The following is a 9342-nucleotide window of genomic DNA, read 5'->3' as shown; positions in this document are numbered from 1 at the left end:
ACAGCCACGTTTACACACTGTCTACGCTGCTTCCACGTTACAACAGCTGAGGAATTTTGACAGGCACCGTACAGCCCACAAAACCGGAAATATTTACTCTTCGGCCCTTCACGGAAAAGGTTACTGACTCCTGCTTTTAGTGTTAAATTTAAAACTCTTAGTGGCATGGAGGGGGAGTATATAAAAAGTACCCCCTCTGCCCCCCAAAAAAGGAAGAAAAGGCATGACTTTCAAGCAGCGGTTCTCAACCTTCCTAAGGCTGCGACCCTTTAATACAGTTCCTCATGCGGTGCTGACCCCCAACCATAAAATCATTTTCGTTGCTACTTCCTAACTGTCATTTTGCTACTGTGATAAATCGTCATGTAAATATCTGTGTTTTCCGATGGTCTTAGGCTCTACAGCAGCGGTTCTCAGCCTGGGGGTCGGGAAGGTTGAGAACCGCTGCTTGAAAGGGTGACGAGTTAGGATGGAAACTTACTTCCAACTTTCAGGGAACAGGTAACGTCTCTGTCCCGTGATGTGTTCCAAGGCCTAGAAAACAGTGCGGGCTCCCCAGGTCCTTTCTCTGGCTCACAGAGGTCTGCAATCCCTGAGCGGCTTTAACTGGCGAGAGCTGGGCGCAATGAAGGGAACGGCTGCCGGCTGTGGAACCTCCCTGTGCCCCCGGGGTGCTGGGAAGGAAGGGGCTCCCACGGGAGCCTCTGACCACCAGGAAGGGCAATGGCACCCAACGCTGTGGGTGGCACCGGGGCCTCGGGCGGGTCAGCGCAGTTCCCAGCCCACCTAAGCCGGCGACGAGGTTCTCGACAACACACCATTTCATTTCAACCAGAGAACCTGCGAACATGAAGGAAGTGCCTAATTTCCTGAGAAAATGTAAAGTGCCAAAACGAAATATCAAAATAATATGGGGGAAGGGTGGCGTATCAACATCCTACCAACTTTCAGGGCGCGAATTATTATGTCCCACAAATCGATCGGAGTCATAAAAAAAAAAAAACACAACAAAAACACAGGCTTCTCAACAAATGGTATACAGGGTTGGGGTCCAGTGGATTAGAATAGCATCCATCCCTAAATCCATCACCCTCTCTCTCCCCCCTCCCCCCCCAAAAAAAGAACCCTGTAAGGTAAGACAGCTAACGTTTTCCCTGGACCATGCGCCAGGCACTATTCTAAGACTTTCCAAGCCGTCACTCATGTAACCTAGCAACCGTTATCCGCTGGAAACCCCACAGAGACGTTGAAGGGTCGTCCCAGTGGTCGGCAAACTCATTAGGCAACAGAGCCAAATATCAACAGTACAATGATTGAAATTTCTTTGGAGAGCCAAATTTTTTAAACTTAAACTTCTTCTAGCGCCACTTCTTCAAAATAGACTCGCCCAGGCCGTGGTATTTTGTGGAAGAGCCACACTCAAGGGGCCAAAGAGCCGCATGTGGCTCGCGAGCCGCAGTTTGCCGACCACGGGGTTGTCCAAAGTCTCACAACCAGCGAGTGAGCGAACCTGGACCCCAAGCCTAAAGCAGTCAACGAAGTCCGCCTCCTCCACGGACTCCCTACGTTTCCATGGTGATCCCTACGGAAAAATCCTCACGCAGTGGTCGGCAAACTCATTCGTCCCCCAGAGCCAAATATCCACAGGACGACGATGGACATTTCTCTGGAGAGCCACACTTTTTAAACTTAAACTTCTTCGAACGCCACTTCTTCCAAATAGACTCGCCCAGGCCGTGGTATTTTGTGGAAGAGCCACACTCAAGGGGCCAAAGAGCCGCAGGTGGCTCGCGAGTCGCGGTTTGCCGACCACTGTCCTACTGCAACACGCTGGTCCCGGGGAACAGGAACGGGCAAACACCGAGCCCAAGCATTCCTCCGGAGCCGTCCACAGCCGTCACCGTTCACCCAGCCCCCCCCCCCCGCCCCCCCAGCAGAGCCGTTCTGAACCCCTGCCTGGCAATCCCTGGGGAGAGGCGGGGCCCAACTCCTGGCAGAAACACCCCAACATGCACCAGCCGCAAACGCGTGACGCCGACCTGAAGAACCCAGCGTGCCAGGACCGCGTGTTTACTCGGCCGTCTTCCCGAGGTGCCCGGAAAAGGGGACCCCCTCGGGGAAACGGGGAGATGGGGAGACGGGAATGTGCCGCATTTGGGTTTTTCCAAACATGGACGAAAACGAGAAAACGTTTAAATGGAGAGTCTGCAGGGAACACCCACCAGAGTAGTGGCTGCTTGGGGTGGGGGAGCCACCGCGACTGCAAAGGGCTTGAGGGGATTGTGGGGGGGGGGTTAATGGAGACGCCCCCAAATGGGACTGGGGTGAAGAATGAGCACATACACATGCACACGACTGCAAAGGGCTTCAGGGAATTGTGGGGGGATGATGGAGACGCCCCCAAATGGGACTGGGGTGAAGAATGCACACATACACACACATAAAAACACACACACGTACACACACGCACACATACACATGCACGCGCGCACACACATACATGCACGCGCACACATATACACACACGCACACATACACACGCGCGCGCACATATACACACACGCACACATACACACGCGCACACATACACGCACGCACGCACATGCACACACACATACACACACGCACGCACGCATACACATGCACGCGCACACACATACACACACACACACACACACACACAAAAGGGCTTAAAAAGCCGCCAAGTTGCGCATTCACGGTGGATACGTTTCAGCTCTGCGTACCATCACACGTCAACGGAGGCTGCTTGTTCCCGTCACCGGCTGGCCGCCTCCCGGATGCGCCGCTCTCACCGCGTCCTCCCATTGACGTCGACGCCCAGCAACAGCCGCTCCTCGCTCACGGGAAACACGCGGCCGCGGGCCGAGCGCAGGGGGCGGGCCCGGGCCTCCGCCTCTGTTCCCGGAAGTTCCTGATTCTCCTCCCTCACACCCTCACCTCTTCCACTGTCTCTCTTCACTTTCTAAAACACCCCAGCGGCGAGGCTGGAGGTCTTTGGGGGGGTGAGGGGGGAGCCTCGGCCCAGAGGCAGCCCCGCAGACCGTTGACGGTGCGGAAAGCGAGATGGTGAGGTCATCAGCGAACCCCTGACTTCCGACGGGCTCTGCCGCCAGCGCGAGGCCTGAGTCCTGAGGCCTGACGGGGAGGCCAGGCCCTCCGTCGGGAGGTCACCGGAAGAGCAAGGGAGTCCATGTCCGGTGTCCCCGAGGAGGCCCCCGCGACGCGAGTCCATCAACCTCACAGGCACCTAGACGGCCAGGTCGCCACACCCGCGCACGCGCCTCCTGCGATGTCCCAAGATGGCGGTGCTGGGGCCCTGAAGCCGGCTGCGCATGCGCCAGGCCCGGCCTTCCGGGGTAGGCCCGCGCCAGTGCGTCGAGTTCCCGGATTTTCCCACCAGTCTCTCGGTCGAGAGCACTCAGTAGGACCACGGCTTCCGCTCAGCACAGCGTCAGAGTCGCAGGTCTCCAAGTCCTGCCGCACCCACGGAAGAGGACCGGGCTGGGGGGACCCAGGAATAGGCATTTCCTGGTCAGAGAGCCACCGACGACGTTTGTGGTTCTCACCTGCGCTCTGCGGGGGCAGGGGGGGGGGGGGCCTCTGCGCAAGGGCTGCTGGGAAACAATCCTTAAAGGGAGACAAATCTTTGGTCTGTGGGGCCCATGCGCTAACCCTCTGGGGGTGCACAGATTTGGAAACTTAACGTACCTGCCCCCGTTGTGTACACCCAGCCGGCGGTTACAGAGCTTGGTGGAACGTGTATCTGGACCCATTACTTTTGGAATTATGATCAAGGCAATGAGCTAATTCTATTTTTCTACCCGCCCCCCCCCCCCTTCTTTTCATAGCGTTGGGGAAAGTTGGGAACGCTGGAAGAGCTAATTCTTATTTTTTTGTTTTGTTAACCCTCACACAAGGATATTTTTTTTTCCCATTGATGATTTTTCCTTTTTTTTTTTTTTATTTTAAACAAGAAGTTTATTTAAACAAGACACTTGACTTGAAGGGAAAACTAGGATTCATTTTATATATATATATATATACACATATATATATTTTATTGATTTTTTACAGAGAGGAAGGGAGAAGGACCGAGAGTTAGAAACATTAATGAGAGAGAAACATCGATCAGCTGCCTCCTGCACACCTCCCACCTGGGATGTGCCCGCAACCAAGGTACATGCCCTTGACCGGAATCGAACCCAGGACTCTTCGGTCTACAGGCCGACGCTCTATCCACCGAGCCACACCGGTCAGGGCTAGGATTCATTTTTATTTTATTTTTTTAGAGTCATTTATCCCTACTTAAAGACAGATTGCCCTACATGTAACAGCTACGTACAAAAAAAGTTATAAAATTGTCCTTGGTTTTACAATGATAAATGGAAAACACTGAAATGCTCCGATCAAACAAGGTATGCAAGAATTTTTCTGTTCTTTTTTTTTTTGTTCAACAGTGAGAGCAAAATAACTTACTGGAATAGAAAGATCAGAGCTGAACGAGCATGCCGCTAACGAAGAAAGGGGGTGTTTTCACAGAACCAGTATTTTTCCCCATCCCATCTCCATTTGATGTCGATCAAAACATACCATTGGCCATTTAGTTTAAAAAAAAATGCAAATGCTTGTGCACATACATCAGTTACTTTATGTACAGTAAAGGAATGGGGGAGGGGAAAATGAAAGGAGAGAGAGAACTAGACTGTAGTACTCAGATGCGTTGAAACCAAATGGCAGTTTTCTACCTGAGAATGTCTTCTTGGTCTGGAGGAACAGAGTTCTGGAGTCAAGTAGCAGGTTCATTTTTTAGTAGGCACCTCCTGTCTCTGCTGCTGGAACACATCAGTTGTATCTTCATCCTCCATTTCCAACTGCCCAGGTGTGTCTGTCTCATCGACTGGCTGCCCGTCAAATCGGAATCTGATCGGCCTCATTGACAAACCCTGTGGTTCACAAGAGGCTTTCATTAGCTTCCTAAGTGGTGTGCGCCTCTTCATCTTAAACGGCACCCCAGAACCATCCTGTCCCGCCCCCTTCAAACTGATATGATCGTTCTCGGTCTTGACTCCTTCCTGGGGCTGTTCGTGGGCCATGCATGGCGAACGCCGGAGTCTCCTCAGCTGTCGCTTCACCAAAGAGGTACCAGGTCCGCACCAAATGGGCACATAAGCAGCACCAGGAGCAACAGAAGAATGAGATGGAGGAGGGAGCTTCTTTTTTTTTTTTTTTTTTTAGAGAGAGTGAAAGCGGGGGAGGGGAGGAGAGAGAACCATCGATGTTTGATTGGTTGCCTCCCACACGTGCCCTGACAGGGCAGGATCGAACCTGCAACCCAGGTGGGTGCCTTTGACTGGATGCCCTTGACTGGAAATCTGACTGTGACCTTTTGGTCTGTGGGGCCCGTGCTCTAACCACTGAGCAACATCAGCCAGGGCAAGAGCTAATTCTTTTTTTTTTTTTTTTAATATATTTTATTGATATTTTACAGAGAGGAAGGGAGAGGGATAGAGAGTTAGAAACATCGATCAGCTGCCTCCTGCACACCTCCTACTGGGGATGTGCCTGCAACCAAGGTACATGCCCTTGACCGGAATCGAACCTGGGACCTTTCAGTCCGCAGGCTGACGCTCTATCCACTGAGCCAAACCGGTTTTGGCACTAATTCTTTTTTTAAAAAAAATATATTTTATTGATTTTTTTACAGAGAGGAAGGGAGAAGGGATAGAGAGTTAGAAACATCGATGAGAGAGAAACATCGATCAGCTGCCTCCTGCACACCCACTACTGGGGACGTGCCCGCAACCAAGGTACATGCCCTTGACCGGAATCGAACCTGGGACCTTTCAGTCTGCAGGCCAAGAGCTAATTCTTTAAAAATAAATGTCACGTCTGGACTTACTGAGAGGATATTCACCACAAACATCTGAGGATGGCAAAGTACACACATATGTAGCATAAAATGCACTCAGAAATTTGATTTATTCTTGGACTGTACATTTCCCATGGATGGGGAAGTTCTTTTAAATCATTAACTCTTAAGACGGCCATCTCTGCTATTAAATTACAGTAAATGTTCTACCATTCAAATTAAGCCTTCACTCCCTTTGAGAGTTTTTCAACATCCATTGATTGAGCTTCAGACTTTCCAACGTCTACCCTCGTAGAGATCATCTTTACAGTTCCTCTGGGAAATGAGGAAATGGGAATGTGCCGCATTTCGTTTTCAAAACTATGAAAACGAGCGATTTTTTAAATTTAGGAAATACAGCTCATTAAAATAAAATGGTTGGATTTCATTTTCCCACGTTTTTGTTTTTTTTTAAAGTTTCCGTTTCAGAATTCAGTTAGGTCATATTTTGACTAGGTTTCATTATGGTCCTGGGGAAAGACATGATGCTACGACACGCATGAAAACAGGTGCTGAGAGGGCAGGCACTTCAACTGCAGACACCCCCCCCCACCCCCCCTTTACAGGTGCCTGGCACAGAGTGTGTGATCTGTGAATATTTTCCAAGTGAATGACTGACGTCTTTAAAAGGGGGTTGTGGCCGAAACCGGTGTGGCTCGGTGGATAGAGCGTCGGCCTGCGGACTGAAGGGTCCCGGGTTCGATTCCGGTCAAGGGCACGTACCTTGGTGGCGGGCACATCCCCAGTGGGAGGTGTGCAGGAGGCAGCTGATCAATGTTTCTCTCTCATCGATGTGTCTAACTCTCTATCCCTCTCCCTTCCTCTCTGTAAAAAATCAATAAAATATTTTTTAAAAAAAAAAAGGGGAGGGGGGTTGTGTCCGGAGTTAGAATTACTCGAGTGGAATCATCTGCTAGGCTGGCTGATAAAAATCAACTTTTCGGTTGTCACAAACTAGCCTAGCATGAGAAGTAGAGCTGCCATGGTCAGCAAGTAGAAATACAGGATAACCCAGTTACATTTGAATTTCAGATTAACAAATATTTATTTACTGATTGATTTGAGAGAGAGAGAGAGAGAGAAACGTGGATTTGTTGTTCCACTTATTTATGCCTACATTAGTTGATTCTTTTTTTTTTTTTTTAAATATATTTTATTGATATTTTACAGAGAGGAAGGGAGAGGGATAGAGAGCTAGAAACATCGATGAGAGAGAAACATCGATCAGTTGCCTCCTGCACACCTCCCACTGAGGATGTGCCCGCAACCAAGGTACATGCCCTTGACCGGAATCGAACCCAGGACCTTTCAGTCCGCAGGCCGACGCTCTATCCACTGAGCCAAACCGGTTTCGGCATTAGTTGATTCTTGTATGCACCCTAACTGGGGATGGAACCTACAACTATGGCATATCAGAACGAAACTCTGACTGAGCTACCCAACCATGATCAACAAATACTTTTTTAAAAAAATATATTTTTTATTGATTTCAGAGAGGAAAGAAGAGAGAGAGAGAGAGAGAGAGAGAGAGAGAGAGAGAGAGAGAGACATCAATGATGAGAGGGAATCATCGATCTGCCACCTCCCGCACTCCCCCTACAGGGGATCGAGCCTGCAACCTGGGCATGTGCCCGGACCAGGAATCGAACCGTGACCTTTTGGTTCATAGGTCAATGGTCAACCACTGAGCCACACTGGCTGGGTGGACAAATAATTTTTTTAGCATTGGTATGTCCCAGTAGGGCATACTGGGTTTCCTATATTTTATCTGGCACCATATGTTGAGGTAGGAAAGATGATTTCATACCTCTTAGAAAGAGAACTAGAGAAGGGGAGGGGGATGGTATCTGGATTTTATAAATAAGTACCTCCGAGCAATTCTGAAGCAGGCCTGAAGACCACACTTGAGAAATTTTGATTTATAACGTACCTGGCCCTGTACCAAGGATAGCATTTACATGATCTCAATGGAAACATCCTACGCAATAGGACCATTTTAAAAAAAATACTTTATTATTTCATCATTTCTATTTTACAAATGGGGAAAGAGGCTCAGGGATAGGAGGTCACCTGTTCAGGTTTCCACATTTTCATTCAGTCACCCCAAAAATATTATATTGAGAACTGTTGTGCTGATCTGGCCTATTGATTTCACACACAGTCGGGCCTCCAGAGCTGGAAAATTCCAGTCTCTGCCCATTCCTCAGCTTCCCTCCCCTTCCCCACGGCAGCTGCAGTTTCCGTGGTAACAGACCTACCTGCTTTCTATAGCTAACAAGAGTTAAGAGCCCTTGAAGAGGAACAAGCCAGAACCATTAGCGTTGACCTTAGCCTGGCGGGGGGGGGGGGGGGGGGGGGGGGAGGGGGGGGGGCACTGCCTTGAAGCCCTGAAGCCCTTCTCCATCAGCGCTTTATGCAAGTGTGAACATCTGATGGGATCTCTACAGAACAAAAAGTTGGCTACGTGCGTCCCGGCAGACTCCACAGAGTCACAGGCTTTCAGTTCAGAAGCTGCTACAGACACCAGTGAGTGACACATTAGGCATCCTTACCATTCATTCATTCATTCGTTTATCACTCAACTAACAATTGGAGGGAAGGTGGCCTTCCATGTTTTAGACCAGTGGTCTGAGACCCACAGCTTGAGAACCGCTAGCAGGGTCGCCTAAGACCATCGGAAAACACAGATATTTACATGACGATTCATTAACAGTAGCAAAATGACAGTTGTGAAGTAGCAACGAAAATAATTTTATGGTTGGGGGTCAGCACCGCATGAGGAACTGTATTAAAGGGTCACGGCATTAGGAAGGTTGAGAACCACTGTTTTAGGCAATGCTAGGAAGACCCTGAAGATATAATTGCTATCAAAATATTCATGGCCGCCCTAACCGGTTTGGCTCAGTGGATAAAGCGTCGGCCTGCGGACTCAAGGGTCCCAGGTTCGATTCCAGTCAAGGGCATGTACCTTGGTTGCAGGCACATCCCCAGTAGGGAGTGTGCAGGAGGCAGCTGATCGATGTTTCTCTCTCATCGATGTTTCTAACTCTCTATCCCTCTCCCTTCCTCTCTGTAAAAAATCAATAAAGTATATTTAAAAATATATATATATTCATGGCCTATGGGGAAGGAAGAAGTTTTCATCTAGCCCTGGCCAGGTAGCTCAGTTGATTCGACAGTTGATTAGACTGTTGTCCCGATACGCCAAGGTTGTGGGTTCAATCCTGGTCAGGGCACATACAAGAATCAACCAATGAATGCTTAAGTAAGTGGAACAACAAATTGATGTTTCTCCCTCTCTCTCTCTCTCTCTCTCTCTCACCAACAAAATTTAAAAAGTTTTAAATATACCCTTCTAGATTCTTCCAGCTGTTCTAATAATTAAATAGACATGAGACAGATTAACAAAGGAA

General features: G+C 49.3%; 1 pseudogene across 1 annotated transcript; it reads right to left on the bottom strand.

The window, feature by feature from the left end:
• Positions 1 to 4827: 4827 nt before the first annotated feature.
• Positions 4828 to 5114, bottom strand: LOC308235142 (small ubiquitin-related modifier 3-like; annotated as a pseudogene). The gene has a single exon. The product of its transcript is annotated as a small ubiquitin-related modifier 3-like (transcript).
• Between the last annotated feature and the right edge of the window lie 4228 nt (positions 5115 to 9342).

The sequence above is a fragment of the Plecotus auritus genome, assembly GCF_963455305.1.
Source record: "Plecotus auritus genome assembly, chromosome: 10".
Classification (NCBI taxonomy): domain Eukaryota; kingdom Metazoa; phylum Chordata; class Mammalia; order Chiroptera; family Vespertilionidae; genus Plecotus; species Plecotus auritus.
The sequence above is the reverse complement of the archived record's forward strand: the minus strand, read 5'-3'. Positions and strand labels throughout refer to the sequence as shown.